The following is a 16,790-nucleotide window of genomic DNA, read 5'->3' on the forward strand; positions in this document are numbered from 1 at the left end:
TGAATTTCCTTTAGTATCTTGTTGGATTCTTTCAAAGGACCCCCATCCCAGGCTGCATCTGCTTTCAGTTTGTAGACACATGGAGCTATGTTTTCTGGCACAGGATCATAAGAAAATTCCAGAAAGTTTGAGAAGACATGAAACCTGGAAAGAAAGGTGGTTATGTAATGGTGATAACATCAGCTCTGGGAAAGATTTTCTCCACAGTGACCCTTACGCCCACCCCCAAACTGTTACTGTTTCTCATCTGTTGGACAGTTATTAAAGCTGATTTCTGATTCTGTGCAGAAGACTGGGGTTCTTTCTTATTGTTGTCCTCCTTGCTACTGTAGGGTTCAGAATGGGTCCCCCCAAAATGTGCCTCTGTGGTATGCAGATTGTTTAGAGCTAAAGGCAATTTTAGCTGCAGGCTCCAGAGAAACTTCTGCCCCTCCCTTAACTACCTAGAACTTGAATTAGGGGCTTACCCATAATAAGCAATTATCAGAGATAACCTCTTTTGACCTATTTATAGAGCAGGACAAATTTATATTTACTAAGCATCTGCTCTTCTTATCAACTTGCAATGACCCTTTGAAGCCCCCAAGGCACCTTACCTCATCCCTAGCTCAGGATTATACATACCCATGTTCCCTTTCTGTCTCTGAACCTATCATTCATGTGGAATCTCTGACTCTCTTGAGTACAGGCTTCCCATACATATGTACGCATTAAATTTGTTATTTTCTCTTGTTAATCTGTTTCATGTCTATTTGATTACTAGGCCAGTCAGAAGAACCTTGAGGGTTAGAGGAAAGTTTGTTCCTTCTCCACAGTACCCCTTTGGGCTTTTATCTTTTCTGGCTAAAAAAGAAAGTCTCAGCAGCATGTGGTGTGTTTTGGAGGGGAGGATAGAAGGGGAATGGGATGTGTTGGCTGAGGGTGAAGGATGGTTGGGAATAGAAGTTTTTCCATTTGAGAATCCCCTTTCCAGCTGTACCTTTTCTTTCTTCCTGTACTCTTTGAGACAAGTGCTGTATTCTTCTCCACCCAGAAGTTAATACTCACAAAGTGGGCCATCCCTGAGTTCAAAAGTAGTCTGTTTCCTCATAAAGTTTGTGGAGGGTACTTAGTAACTAACCAGCTCAAGCAGATGCTTCATAGATTAGCTAATTAATAACTACATAGCCCTCTAAGCTTGCTAAGCATTTATTTAACAAATTCTGGGGATTATTACTTAATGATAAAGACTGCCCTAGTGAAAAACAACAATGACAACAACAACACTGAAACTCAAGTTCTAACAAGAAAATAATCTAAAAAGCCAAACACTTGGAAGAAATTTGTCTATTAGTAAGCCATTTAGAGACATATGAAGGAGACAGATAAAAACATTTTGTGTTGCCAAGAAAAATTAATTTTGTGAAGAGCTTTTGTGAAGGAGAAAATAGGAGAGATGAGAGAAGGAGAATGCATACATCATCAAGGATCATTATGTAGAACTAATGCCCCCAAACTGAGGACGAACAAAGGCTGTTTTTCAAAGTCTTTTGAAAGGGTGTAAGGAGAGCAGACATACTTTGCAAATGCATTCTTTAAGAACAGTTAGTGGTAGTCCAGACATTCCATTCAAATTAGTAGCTATTTGGAAAGAAGTAAAAAAGTAGCTGCTGAAGCAAGCAATCTGGAAGCACACGAAAGTTAATATTCACATATGGAAAGTTTTCCAGGATGGTCTCAGTATCATTGCTGTAACAGTGAATTGCCGAGGGCTTTCCGACATTCTGGGGACAGGGCGCTTCGTAGCAAGTTAAAAATCTCTCCTCCCTTCCATATCTTCTAAAATTATTCGTTATATATTTTATATTCATAATCAATATTTGTTTGGTTATATTGTAAAATACATACTGACAAAAGCTTAGCACTACAAAGAAGCAGAAAAGTCTCAAGGTACTGATAATCAAAACCTTCTTACACAAAATTTACAGAACACATTTTCTCTAAACTACCCAGGTGAAAACTATGGAAGGTGGTGGGTACTCCAATGAGTAGATTTTCAGAGAGAGTTTGTTTCCTAGATGAAATCAAGTGACCTCAGGAAGGTCTCCCCTATGGATAGGTGTGCCTGCTGAGTGGGGCAACAGTCCTAACTGCCTTATGGAATGAGTTGCCTGCCCCCACCCCCCCCACACACCCCCCTGAACTGCCCAGGACTAGAGAGATTCCCGCAGAGACAGGACAACCACATTCACTGCTGAGGTTTCTGCTCCAGCAGCAGTTGGAACATGCTGGCTTCCTAGATCCCTGGTTGTATGACCCTGGTAGCACATGACCAGTGAAAATAAGAAAGTCTATGGAATGACTGAGAAAGTCTTTGTTCCCAAGACTAAGAATTATAATCACTGATTTAAAAGAATGCAAACAAACCTAAATGGAATAATTTGGAGATAGGTATGTTATGAGTGACTTATTAGTTAGAAGAATGTTCCTGCTTCTATTATTTTCTTTTATAATTCTGGTCCATCTTACATTACTTTTTCTTCCTCATCATTTAGAAGGATTTATTACAAAACAAGCTGTGTAACACACTGTTGAAAAGAAACTGTTCCTTGAAACTTTTTAGGGAAGTTATAAGACATGCAAGTTTGTCTTACAAGAGATGAAGATAAACTTACAAAGCTTGTAGGCACACACATTTTAAAAAATACACAGATGTATTCAGTTATTAATTCATTTTCATTTGTTCATTTATTTTAATTTTATTGTGAAATAAAGATACACACAAACACCTATGTGCCCATCACCCAAGCCAGGAAATAGCACAGTACTCTACATTACCCTACCCAACACCCTCTGTAGGCCCCTCTCAGATTGCTCCCATCTCCCTACCCTGAAATTTCTGTTACTCACTTCCCTGTTTTTCTTCATATTTTTTATTTTTATCACCTATGCTTTTATCCTTAAACAATACATCATTTAGAGTTGCCATTTATGGAATAGAATAAGTAGAATCGTAGTTTAATCTTTTTTTGCTTCTTTGCTCAATATTTTATTTTTGGGATTCTTCCATGTTAATGTAATTGTGTACTATTTCATTATATGATTATAACAATTTAATCACCTATTCCACCTTCAGTGACCATTTGGATTGTTTCTCGTTTGTTGCAATTATGAGCAATGCTGTCATAATGATTCTTGTGTGTCTTTGAGTACACTTGTGCAATAATTATTTGAGGGTATATTCCTAATATTGGACTTTCTTGGTCTTCATGAATGTGCATTTCAACTTTCTAGGAAATACCAGTCTGCTTTCTAAAGTTGTTACACATATGAATTCCAACCAGCAGAGTGAGTTCCAGTTGGTCACTCCACGACCTTGTCAAAACTTGGAATTGAACAGATTTCTAAATTTGAGCCATTTTGATGGGTATGTAACAGTATCTTCTTGCAATTTTAATTTACAATTCCCTGATTACTAATGAAATTAAATGCCTTTTCACAAGTTTATGAAAAGTTTATTTGGGCTTGCTTTCTGAAATTTCTTTGTTTCTTTTGCTCATTTTTCTATTGACTGCAAGAATTTTATTGATTGATTCATATGAGTTCCTTATATATTCTGGAGTCTAATATTTGATTGATTATATATATTGCAAATGTATCCTCCTAGGGTGATGCTTATTCTTGTTTCGTTTTGTTTTACTCTATTGTCTCTTTTAAAGAAGTTCTAACTTTAAAGTAGTTAAATTTATCAATCTTCTCCTTTATAGTTAGTGCTTTTTGTGTCTTTTTAAGGAAGTACTTCCCTACCTAGAATTTGTTAACATATTCTCTTATATTGTTTCCTAAAAGTTATATATCACATATCATTAAATGTAAGTTGCCATTGATTGTAAGAAACATCACAATTTCAGAAATGGTAAAATGTGAAAAAGAAAGCGTATCCTTGAAATGATGACGATGCAAATTTGTTTTTCTTATATAGGTCTTTAATCCAATGAAAGCTGATTTTGAGACATGGTATAGAGTAGGGTCCAAATTCATTTTTTCCATATGTATAATCAACTGCCTCCTCACCATTTATTGAAAAGTTCATTTTTTTTCCAAGGATCTGAATTGCCATCTCTACCATACATCAGGTATCTATACAAGATGGATCTATTTCTGGGCTTTCTATTTTGTTTGATTGGTTTATTTGTCTATCCCTGTACCAGTCCCACCCCTACTGATTACCATAGGTTTGCTGCATAGGAGGGTAATTCCTCCTGCTGTGTTCTTGTTCAAGAATCTCTTGAAGAAGACACCTCTGTTGGGATTTTGAATGGAAATGTATTATACCTATATAGATCAATTTGTGGAGAATTAATATTTTTATGAGATTGGGTCTTTCCTACCCATAGATATCATATTTCTCTAATTAGGTTTTCATAGCCTTTCAATGAAGTTTTATAATTTTCTATATAAAAGTCTTATACGTATTTTGTTAGATTCATTCCCAAGTACCTTGTTTTTTGATACTGTAGGGGAGGGAAAAAATCTTAGGGTCTCTGTCTGGGTCTGAAAATTAAACCAACAAAGATTAACAGAAGAAAACCATATACATTTATTTCATTTAAGTTTTACAGGATGCAGGCGCCTTTTTCAGGAAATAAACACCCAAATAAACAGTTAGACCTGTGTATTTTAATGCTAGCTGTGATGAAGAATGGGCAGTTGTATAGAAATATGATAGGTTTTGGAGTATGAGGTAATTAGAGTAAACATTGTATGGCATCGTTCCAAAAGTGTCATTTCTGTTTATTGCTAGTATATATAAATGCTAATGATTTTTGTATATTGACTTTTGTACCCAGCAACATTGCTAAACTCTCATAGTCATCTCAATAGACTATGTCCATATTCTTTTGAATTTTCTACAAATTCTATTGTCATTGTGATTTCTTCATTTCAAAACTATATATTTTATTTCTTCTTCTTGGCCTTACTCCACTATTTAGAACCTCTAGTGCAATACTGATTAGAAGTGGAGATGGCAGCACACTTATCTTGTTCCCCATTTTAAAAGGAATGGTTACTTATTTTGTTTTGCTGTAGATTTTTATAAAAACCTTTTATCAAAAAAATTTTTTTCCTAATTTACTATGAATTTCTTCTGGGTGGATACTGAATTTTATCAAAGGCTGTTTTTAAAAAAAATCTACTGACATTGTCATATAATTTTTCTCCTTTAATCTTTTAATGTGAATTACATTAATATTTTTTTCTTATCTAAAACCTTGCATTCTTAGGTAAATAAATTTGGCTATGATATATCATCTTGCTGGATTTAAATTGCTGACATTTTGCTTAGGATTTGTGTCTATACTTGTAAGTGATATTGGCCAGAAATTTTTGTTTCTCACACTCTACTAGATTTTGTTATAAGGTTATGCTATCCTCATAAAATGATTTGAGGAATAATTTCTTTTTCCTATACTCTGAAATAGCTTGTGTGAGATTAGGATTATTTATTCCTTGAGTGTTTGGTAGAAGTCGCCGGTAAAATCGTTTCAGCCTGGATTTTTCTTTGCAGAAAATATTTAACAATAGACTCAAGTTCTTGAATGGTAATGAGTCTATTCTGGTTTTCTATTTCAGTTTTATTAACTTAATATTTTCCCACTTCATCTAAGTTTTCAAATTAATTGGCTTAAAAAATATTCACAAAATTCCCTTATCTTTGTAATTTCTTCATCATGTGTGATTATAGCTTTTTCTTTATTCCTCATGTTGTTGTTGTACCTTCTCTTTTTTCCTTGATCACTTTTCACCAGAGGTTTTACATTTTATTAGTCTTTCACAAATCCAGTGTTTGGCTTAGTTGGTCATTTCTATTATATGTTCATTTTCAATTTTATTATTTTCTCATTTTTTCTTTATTATTTCCTTTCTTCTATTTTATTGGACTTTATTATGCTGTTCTTTTTCTAACTTTTGCGATTTACATTTCAAACCATTTTTTCTTCTAATATTAGCTTTTAGGTCTATAAATTTCCTTTTACTCAGTTTTATCTTTTATCTCTCAAACGTCTGCATAGTATCAAATATTTGATACACAGTATTGAAATGTTGTCACATTCCATAATGACTTGTTTTTTGATACATGAATTTCCAAACAAATTGGTTTTTCTAGTTATCTTTTTTTCAAAATTGATTCTTGATTTAATTGTATTGTGTTAAGAAAATATAATACAAAATTTTCAATATTTGCTGAGACTTGCCTTATGGCTCAATTTATGATCAACTTTAGTGAAATTTCTGTGTAGGATCAAAAATAATTGATTTGTTTTTCTTCTATGATTTTGCTTTTGGGGTTCCACTTTTATTAAACTCCCCACTTAAAGCTGACACTAGGTTTTTACTTCTGCCCCCAAGATTCCTGAGGTTGCACAAACCAGTATTCAAATTCACTAGATTCAGCAAATACCTTCCAGACAAAAGCTGACTTTGGGCTCTGCTTATTTATCTGGGTTCTGGCCTTTACTCTGTCCTAGTGCTATTTCTTAACTTTTTGCCAGTTTATAGATCCCTTCCAGAATATATTTTTATATTTTACCTCGGATTTTTGTTGTTTTCAGTGAAAAAGTCCAGACACCCTAGCTGAGCATATCACTAGAAATTAAAATCCTCATTTATTTCTCATCAAATATTTATTGGGCACCTACTATATGTGGAATAGGTGTTATTGTGATCTGTACAAGGTGGACTAGTAGCTTGAGAAAAAGAGACATTGACTGGGGTAGAGGCAGAGGCAGGGGAGGGTAGAGGCAACTAATGGAAGGTGGTGTAAAAATACAGGTTTGGGAGTCAAGCAGGCCTGGAGACAAAGCCGAGGATCACTTACTAACTGTGAGACATGAGGCAAGTCATTCAGCTTCTCTGTGCCTCAGTTCCTTCATCGATAAAATGGTGTAAATGATAGCAGCCACCTCATAGGTTTGTAGTTAGAATTACTAGATGGCTCAGAAAATGCTAATTAGTTTTTGTCCTCACAGAAAAGATGTACAAACTGGAAACAAAATTATTTCTCTAAGGTTTATTCACCTTCCCTGGGAGCTGCCAAAGGGAGGACATAGGACCATCTCCCTTCCAACTTCAGGCTGGGAAGATTTAATTCTTACTCTAGGGAATATCATTCCCCCTCCCAGATTCCCTCAGAGGGACCCTTTCTCACTGGTCCTCTTCCTCCTGAGTTATATTGGTTGCTCAATGAGTTCAGAGTGTTGGGAGTTAAAGACAGGAAGGAAATATCTTGCAGGCAACTTCTGCTTTCCAGAAGTTCCTTGAGACAAGCAGAATGCCTGGGTATATTCTTTTAAGGGGGTAAATGCATGGAGAAAAATAGAAGTTAATATTTTATTTTAAAAATCATCCCATTGCAAAACGAATGGATAAAGCATACCGGGTAGAAGGAGCAGAAGAGAAAATTTGAGAGAAAAATAGCACTCTGGATGCCATGCTGGGAAACTTGGACTTTTTCCTCTACGGAATGGATTGCCAATAAGTTGTGCCATGGTCATATCTGCAATTCAGGATGGAGGGTACTTAGAACTGTGGAAGAATGAAGGGCAGGGAGACCAGCTTGAATATGCCTGCAGTGAATCATGAGACATGGTGAGAAAGGGCCTGACTGCTAGAGGAGTGAGGCCACACGTTGTGCAACTGTGGAGGACCCTGAAGGTGGCCAACATGGTAGTTCCACAGAGAGCTTAAGAGAATGAAAATGACAGGACTCGATGGACACGGAATGGGAGTAGAGGGACATGAGACTCCCTCCAAGGTTTCTGGCTAGGATGACTAAATGGATGATGGTGTAATTAGCCAACATGGGGGATTCAGTAGGACCAGGCTTGAAGAAGTAAACATGATGAGCCTGCATTTGCATCACTGTGGGCCTTGCTGGTAGACATGTCTCTTACATGTGGCTCTCAGAAGAGTTCTGGTTGATGAGAGGAGGGAGTTTAAAGAAGGAAATTGTGGTCAATAGTATCTTACCCTACAGAGATCGTGAGAAAGAGGACCTGAAGGGAATCCATTGTATTTGGCAATCAGAAGGTTGTTGGTGACTTTAGCCTGAGCAGTTTCAGGGGAGGAGGAGGAGCAGAAGCAAGACTGTGAAGTAAAAAATCTTAGCGACTCCTCTTTCTAGGCTGGGGAGCAAAACTGTGAGATAAGTTGGTAGCCTAAGGGGGAATAAAGGGACCAGAAAGTCTGCTGTTTCTCCTCTGCTCCTCGTCCACCTTCGTAAGTGGTAGAAGAAGCCTAAGCCTGATAAAACTAAGGGATGAACCCAGAGTTGAGGAAGAGGGGACAATTAGCAGAGTTAGGTTCTTCCCTTGGAACTGGAGGGTGGTGGGGTGAGAGGACAGGTGAAGAAAGAGTTTCCTTCCTCTGACATTCCAGTGGAGTAGGTGAAAATTCGGTGCTCCCCACACAATTCTTAGGTGTCAGGGGCGGGACGTGAAGGGATATCATGCAATAAATATTTAATGAGTCTCTACTTTGTTTAAGTGGTGGCATAAATTAGATAGACACCAGAGAATGAGGAAATCTTAGAAATGTGAAGCAATCATTCAAAGTGAGGTATCAAATCTAAGGTTGGAGAAAGGGAGGGATGCCTAGGACTTCCTGAATGATCAAAGGAAGAAAGGAAGTTTGGCAGAACATTTCCCTCCCAAGGCAGAAAGTAGTGAAAATAGCCTGAAACACGAAGTCTAAGTGGGAAAAAATGGAAGAAAGGAAAGAAAATGAACAGTAATGGCATGTTCCAGGTTCCAGACACTAAGCTAAATGAAGCACTTCATAGGTAATCTGGTGCCATCCTCAAAACAATCCTGTGAGAACGGCCTTACTGTTTCCATGTTAGTATTGATGTAGAAACTGAGGATCCAGCTCTTTTTCTTGCTCTAATTCCACTTCTCCATAGTGGAGTAAAATGCTTTGAAATATGGATGGAAAATTCCAGTTCTTGTCTTTCTAAATTTTTATGTCGCTTGTGAAGCCAGGTAAAAGGCGCAGAAGAGGAAAATTCCTAGTGTGCTTGGGCCAGTGAAACCACTATGTCTCTTTTGGTACTTGGTTAAGGATGGGGCAAAGCTTGGCTGAATGCTAGATAAAGGGCAAAGGAACTTGGAAGAGGAAGTTCCTTCTGCAGAACCAGCCCAGGGGAGCCCTATAACAAGGAGCCTGTTCCCTGGTCCCTACAGCCCAGTCTCCATCTGTGGGAAGAAATTGTGCTGTGGATGGGCTGATCGCACAGGAGCTTTATATAAATGTCTATTTTTCAATATCCTCAAAGCTATATAAATTATCATTCACAGGATGCATACTGAGAAATTAAATGGCATTTGGAAGTAATACATGCACTTCCATTCATAATAAAACAGGCTGCAAAAAGATAAAAACCAGTGTGCAACAATAATAACACAGCACTAGCAATCCATTTCTTTAAAAAGTATACATTTAAAAGGGGATGTAAGATTTGGGGTGGGGGAGTAGGGATGTGAAAATAACCAATCAGACGCGCTACTGGTGATCAAAGTGGGTTATAAAACATTCATGCCGTATGCCTTTTGTACACTTTAATAATATTTCTTTTTTGGCAACTGGACTCTAAGTTCCATTTGACACGCTGCAGAGTTGCCATGGAGACCAGAAGAAACTTTATTTTTAGAAAAGTAATGCTCGGATTTACCTCAGCACGAGAGAGGTCAGGGTCCCCACCAGTCAGCGCAGGAGGCGGGCAGCGGCATCCGCGAGCTCTGAAGCCGTGGGCCCCAGAGCGAGGCCAGGAGAGGGCGGTGCAGCGCGGCGTCACGTGACCGGGGCGGGGCCGCGCGTCTCCCGCTCGCCGCTCCACCGCTGCCGCTGCCGCGTCTCATTCATGAGGGCCGCCTGGCTCCGCTGCGGCCCAGGCGGCTCCCGAAGCAGCGGCGGCGGCGGCGGGCGCCGGAGCTCCGCGCGCTCCCGGCCGGCCCCGCCCCCTAAGCTGCCCACAAGCCCGTCTTTCCTGGCTGGTCCTCGCTGCCCGCTGGCGCCGGCGCGGGCCGGGAGTCGAGCCGCCGCAGGTAAGCGGGCGCGGGGCCGGGGTCCTTGCTATCTTGCGCCGCGCTCCGCCATGGGCGTCATGTCTCTGCGCTCAGAGGTAGCGGGGGTCTCCAACAAGGCTCAGAGCTGCCGTCCCGGAGGCCCGGACCCTCTTGGGCAGCGCGGGCGGAGTGGCCCCTGCCCGCGCCCCCAGGTGCCAGCGCCGTCGCCTCGCCGTCACGTAGACGCAGCGCTGTGGCGGGACGGGCTCGCGGGGTAGGTTGGGGGGGCGAGCCGGGAGTTGCCGGTTGAATTAGAAGGGCACGTGATGACTCTGAAAAATTCGGGTGCCCCAGTTGCTGCCCCAGGTGATGGTCACTTCAGACCCCCGCACCCGCCGGGGTTTCTGGCATGGAAGCTCGAGCTGAGGCCGAAGTGAGGCTTGGCCAAACCGGTCACCGGTCACCGGGAGGAAAGCGCAGCCGGAGGCCGCGTCTCCATCCCGCCTCCGGTCCTGGGGGATGGGGCACCCTCGGCACGTGATCCGCGGTGAGGCCGGGGCTGGGAAGTGGCTGTTAGTACTCTGAGGCTGTTGGTCCCGCCTGTCTGCCTCCAGGTTGTAGACCGGATCCGAAGTATGAGTAGTTTTTCTCTTCTCAAACCCCCGCCCCTTGGCCAATCTTAATTCGTATCGAACTTGTCTACATACATAGGAAGGGCTTCTTTCTCAACTTTTAACCCGGGCGGGTCATCGTTTTCTCCACTCGCCTGGACAAATTAAGACTATTGTCACTGAAAATTTGAGGTTACATTTCGGAGGGATACTTAATGAAAAACAGGGCCAGAAAAATCACCCTTCCTTTAAGAAAGTGCTGGAACTCTTGAGTATTTGGAAATGCCCTGAAGGATTATTTAACAAGCCGCTAGGCTAATTTTAAATGCATATTTGAGGATTATTTTTCCAAACCTGTTTTTTTAATTGAGAAAGTGTCTTGCCTTGGTGTCAAGCCAGGCCGTGTTGAAGCTCTGCCCAGTAGAGATGCTCAGTGTTACCATTTATTAAAACTTGGCCTCATTAGTTCATAACGCTTTGACAATACAAAGTCAGTTTTGAAATATATTTTGAAATATTTACAAATTTAGTGGCATATAATGGTTTCTAAGTTGATACCGTATTTCCCCAAAAATAAGACCTAGTCGGACAATCAGCTCTAATACATCTTTCGGAGCAAAAATTAACATAAGGCCCGGTCTTATTTTACTATAAGGCTAGGTATACTATACTATGATATATAATAAATATAATAAATATAATATAATAATCCTGGGTCTTATATTAATCTTTACTCCAAAAGACGCCTTAGAGCTGATTGTCCGGCAAGGTCTTATTTTCGGGGAAACACGGTAGGCTGAATTTGATGGTTCCCAATGGCTCAAGAATGAAAAGTGTAGCAGGTGATGCTGAAGTGGGGAGCCGCAGGGCCCACAGCAAGGTGCAGTGAAGGGATTCCTATGACTTAGCCCTCCTTGGGCTGGTCCCCTAGTACAGCATCCTCATTTTGCTGAGGTCATACACAGCCAGAGTATGAAAAGCACGGCCCAGGCAACATGTGAAAGAACGTTGGGCCATATGGATGGCGGCTTCTCTCCAATCAAATGTGCAGTTGATTGTGGTATATCAGACTGAAGTATCTCCATGTCCAAATGTTGGTAGAGTGGCCATAGAATGCCACAAAGGAGACGATGGGTTCTGTTTTAGTATTTTATGGCACAGTTGAGAACCAATAGAGAAGCTTTATGTTTAAGAGGAACCGGAAATAGGAGCCTGTGAAAACCCTTAAGCACTATAGTGAAGCCACTATTAAGCAGGTAGTAGAGTCATTTGAGGCTTTGAGTCCTTGATGGCTATGTTGTTGTAGCAATAAAGGTACTCATCACCCTGTACTGTAATTTCTGACTGGATTGTCTCCTGCACTAGACCAGGAGTCCTGGAAGGCCAGACTGGTTGCTGTCTGATACCAAACGCAGAGCCAGCTTTTAGAAGAGCCTTGGTTGAGGTCTGTTGAATAAAGGTAGGAAGCAGCAGACGGTGTGTCCTTACCAGGGACCTGAGAGCCAGGGCACTTCCTGAATGAGTTCACTCAAGTTTCCTGAATTGTGAGCTTTGGGTGAATAATCCTGGCAGTGCCAAGCATTAGTGGTGGTAAAAGGTTAAATTAAGCTGATGATCTTAACAGTGAACATTTTGCAATGTTTAGTTTAAATACGTTAGTATATGTGCTGCTGACTTGAGCACTAATTTAAATATTAATATTTAGTTTAAATATAGCTTGGTTCTCTGTGTCAACAGCTATTTCCTCTGGTTATGCATCTTTGTCTGCATATTTCCTCATATATAGAAGCACAGTAACAGCCTGAAGCTTTGTCTTATTAGGAAGTAGATTCAGCTACCTCCGTTAGATGCTTAGCAACCTGTGTCAGGAAGCTTTTATTTGTCTGACTTAAGTCTGCCCATCTTTAATTTAAATCCTTTCCTTTTTGCTCTGACCCCCTTGCTGTCACTGTGTCTGTACATGTGCGCACATTGACTTGCCCAGTCACTAGGTAGTGGTTTGGGACCTTTATTTTGAAAGCTTGTTTTTATCTGTTTTATCGCCTTCATACATAAGTAAGTCGTTTTACTTCTGGCTGAGCTCCAGAGTCTTCTGACCTATCATTTGCCTTCTTCATGATGAAACAACTCACAAGTTGGTAGGCGGAGCCTCCAGTTGAGAGAATCCTATATAAATTATGTCATATTAAAATGTTGAAGATATTTATTACAGGTTGGAACAGTAAGCTTTATGGCTGTATCTTGGTAAGAAGGTATTTGAATAAGAAGTTATCTTGGTGGCTTTGCTAGCAATTAGCAGCACTTTGGAATCCACCGCCCCTGCTGTCTGATTGATTCTTTATTTTAGTAACACACTATGTTACTACTAACACTAAACACTTTATATGTGTACAGTCCTGTACTCTTCAAGACAAATGTGTGAGGGAAAGTAGCTTACCTCTGCGGTCCAGGTAAAGCAGTTTGGTATTTTCAGAGTCAGTGGCAACCTGTGTGTAGTGGGGCCATTCCAGCTCTGCAGTCCTCACCTGCGCAGCTGCTCCTGACCAGTAACAGGAAGTGTGGCCCAGGTGGTCTGCTCCTCTGAAATCCTGCAACTGGATGATTTTGCTTTAAGTTTTCAGTCTATCAAGAGGGAAGGAGAACAAAAAAAGAATCAGGAGATAAATTGTGCTGCAATGCAAGATAAAGCCCCTAATGTGACTTTTAGTATTAGCATGATGATAAAGTAGGTGTTTTTTTCTCATTTGATTCACAGACTACTATGTAGATTCTTTTTCCTTTAAAGCTTTACAGTGCTAAATTTCAGTGGTGCTATTTGTCAGTTTAGATTGGTATTAAAATTGTTGGTAAGAAATGAGGAAGAAAGCCAGAAATTATTTAACTTGAAAAGCATAACAAAACAGTTATAGCATCACCTCTTCCTATTTTCATTTCACCTCAGTATAATGAGGATATGACTGAAAAGACAAGGTGGTATGTGATTGTTAAAAGGGGGATCTTTTAAAATAATTTTTAGATTATTTAGATCAACTATGTAATTGAGAAACAACATAAATGTTCATGGGAGGGGGAGATCCTAGAAAGTGATCTTTTAAAAATCTATGTAGAATGTGGTGCCTATTTTTGTAATATTTGAATTTAGAACTTCATGATGTGTTTATAAATAAAATTTAAAGTGATTTATTTAAAGTTTTCAATTCTTAGCATCTTTTTTATCTTTCCTGTTTAAGAATTTACAATGATTCATTCTTACCTGTTTTAGCAAATCTAACTTTCTCATCTCAGTGTCCTCAACTCAGTTTTCTCCCTACCGTCTTCACCTGCCTCAAACGTCGAATCATTGTCTTTGTACTCACTTAACTTCAGTTATTGGAGGCACACCTCTTTACATGTATTGATACGTTATTTTGTGCTCTTTGTATTACTTTATGTTTGCTCTCAAGTAACCTGCAGCTTTCCTCTAGCTCTTAATCAGTATTAGAGTAAATAACTATTTCTCCTTAATTTTCAGACACTCCCTGTGGCCTGCATCAATGCCAGTTTGCCTCCTTTGTTTTCTGTAAATGTTGAACTAAGGGGAGGAGTAGAGGAGAGATGGAGAGTATTGAATGGAACTAGTACCCCTAAGAGGCTAGCCTTAAAGGTCTGTCAGGTTCTAGTAGGAAAAGTAGGATTTGAGGAGGGGAAGAAGGAATGTTTAAACATGGGTACCTTTGGAGTATTGTTGAGACAGAGGCCCTGCTGATTTTAAAAGTAGCTATGAAAAGAGAAGAGGAAGGGACGAATCTTCATAGGTTGATGTGCAGAAAGAGCTTAAATGGAATGAGCTGGCACAGCTGAGAGACCTGTTATTTGCAGTACATTGGAAACTTTGAAGGTCTGGTGTACTCTCTCCTATTATTTTGATTTTTAATTTTTTTGATCACTTGTTAATTTAGTTGAAATTTTAAGTAACATTATAGTGGGTGTAAGTAAGGGACACAGATTTGAAAAGATGAAGAAACTTGATTATTAAAGACTAATATTTCAAAGAAAAGGGGGGTTGCTACCAGGATCTAGGTTTAAATTTGGTTTTTTGCTTTTGGTGGCTATACTAAGTAATTATTAGATGAAAAGAAAAAGCTGAGGATAGGGAAAGCATCGTTCAGAAATTCTAAAGTTGGGACTAGTTATTTTACTGCAAGGAAAAAGGTAAACATGGTACCAAATAACTTTTTTAGTAATGGATTGAATTCTGCATTTACCTTTTTCTGAAATAATAGAGAGGATAATTACCTAAAAGACTTTTTTTATACCTCTGAATAAACAATGGAGTTGTACAATGGCCAGGATGGTTCTGATCTATTCAGTGTACATGTATTATGAATCATTGCTCCTAGCAAGATAACTAGGTTGGTGCAAAAGTAATTGCGGTTTAAAAGGTTAAAAATAATTGCAAAAACCACAATGTTTGCTCCAGCCTAATAGATGTGTCCAGCTGTACTTGAGAGATGGTGTTTAAACTCATTCTAAAAGAGAAGCTTTCAGAATGAGTAGTCCTTAAAAGGTATTTGGGCATAATCTAGTATAAAGACATCTGATAATTTGATGATGTGATTTGTATTATTATCAACTATGAGATAGTGCAACCGTCAGGTAGTTAATGTGAATTAAGAACTCTGGTGCTCCTTAAATTGTGGTATGGTACTTTCCTCGACAATTGAGTCTGTATATTTGTGATCCTTGTAAACTGATGTGTGCCTCTCTTCTGAACCAACATAAATGAAGGATATTTGATCTTACTGCAGAACCATAGGGAATATACTTTTTGTTTTTCTTAAGATGCTAAGTGTAATTATTTTTTTCTTTGTAAAACATCCCAAAGCCTCTGTCCACACATTATATTGATTTAAAATCTCTTAATGTTTTTCTTTTTTTTTTTTTTGGATGAATAATAGGCACCAATTTGACTTTATAGACATAACATCTATTTACTCTATTCACAGAGACTCAGTCTGTAAAATGGTGCTGATACCTACTTTGTACAAACACTAAATGTTTCTAGGAGTTGTTTCATGTTTGCAGAAGATTGTCATTATTATTACAGTTACATGGTTGAACACCTTCTTTGGGTGAGGCATCGTTCTTTACATAAATTATCTCGAGTTAAAACAACACTGCAAGGTAGAGATAAAAGCCTCGTTTTCTAGGTGAAGACACTGAATCTGAAAGAGATTTGCCAAAGGCACACAATTGTGTGGTGACATTGACCTAACTCCAGTGCCCCGATCCTGTGCCACCACGCTGCCCAGGAACTATAAGAATTCTTGTGCATCTATTTGACATGCTTAAATCAATTTTAGGGTTTTGTTTTGACTCTATTAGGTAGAACTGGAGAACTTATTTTTAATGTCAGCATCTATAAACTGCGAATAGAATAGCACCTGCTGCGTATGGGCCTTGGATTTCTATGAATCATTTATGTATGCAAATCCACCTGTGCCAGGGAGAGAAATACGAGCCAAGAAAACAGTGGAGGTGATTCGGCCCCGCCACGCCTACTTGGTGCCTGCTGTGGAAAGAGTGAATCTGAGTTTCCTCTGCCTGCCTTCCACAATGCAAACACATCACTGCTCAGTTGGTCCCAAGCGTTTAAAACGTCGCCCCCAGCTCTAGCTACATACCGCTGTTGGGCTCAGCCTGAGAGCAAGGCGATTCTGTTTAGTGTTGGGAAGGAGAAATGGACTCAGTTGGACTTTTGAGACATAGTGTGTTGTTATCCAGCATACCTTCTTCAAGGATTTTCCCTGGTAATTTTGACTATTCCTGACTGAGAACTGTACTCCGTGACCCCTGGGTTACATAGGACTGGACTATGTGTAGGAGCATTTCAGAGTTGGGCAGTTACTCCACTCAGGAACCCTTGTCCTATCACATTGTGGGTAGCCAGCTGAAACCCTAATATTGTTGAGTATCTAAGTTTGAGTTTTTGAGCAGATTTATTTTTTGAACTGGTTCTTTTTACACTGTATTGTTTGACTCACTTGGTAACTTAACAGGTGTGGATAATATTGGAGTTTTAATGGTGTTTTAATTTCATTGAATAAATTGAATAAATGAATGATTTGGTGTTCTTCAATAATTCAATACAGAAGAA

General features: G+C 39.5%; 1 protein-coding gene across 1 annotated transcript in view; it reads left to right on the forward strand.

Moving 5' to 3' along the window:
- The first annotated feature begins 9,863 nt into the window (after positions 1-9,863).
- Positions 9,864-16,790, forward strand: part of LPIN2 (lipin 2) — a 77,796-nt gene continuing 70,869 nt past the window's right edge. Inside the window, exon 1 of the mRNA XM_033087443.1 lies at positions 9,864-10,082. The gene's annotated coding sequence lies outside the window, so the exon portion shown is untranslated. The remainder of the gene's footprint in view (positions 10,083-16,790) is intronic.

This window comes from Rhinolophus ferrumequinum, chromosome 19, assembly GCF_004115265.2.
Source record: "Rhinolophus ferrumequinum isolate MPI-CBG mRhiFer1 chromosome 19, mRhiFer1_v1.p, whole genome shotgun sequence".
In the NCBI taxonomy this organism is placed as follows: Eukaryota; Metazoa; Chordata; class Mammalia; order Chiroptera; family Rhinolophidae; genus Rhinolophus; species Rhinolophus ferrumequinum.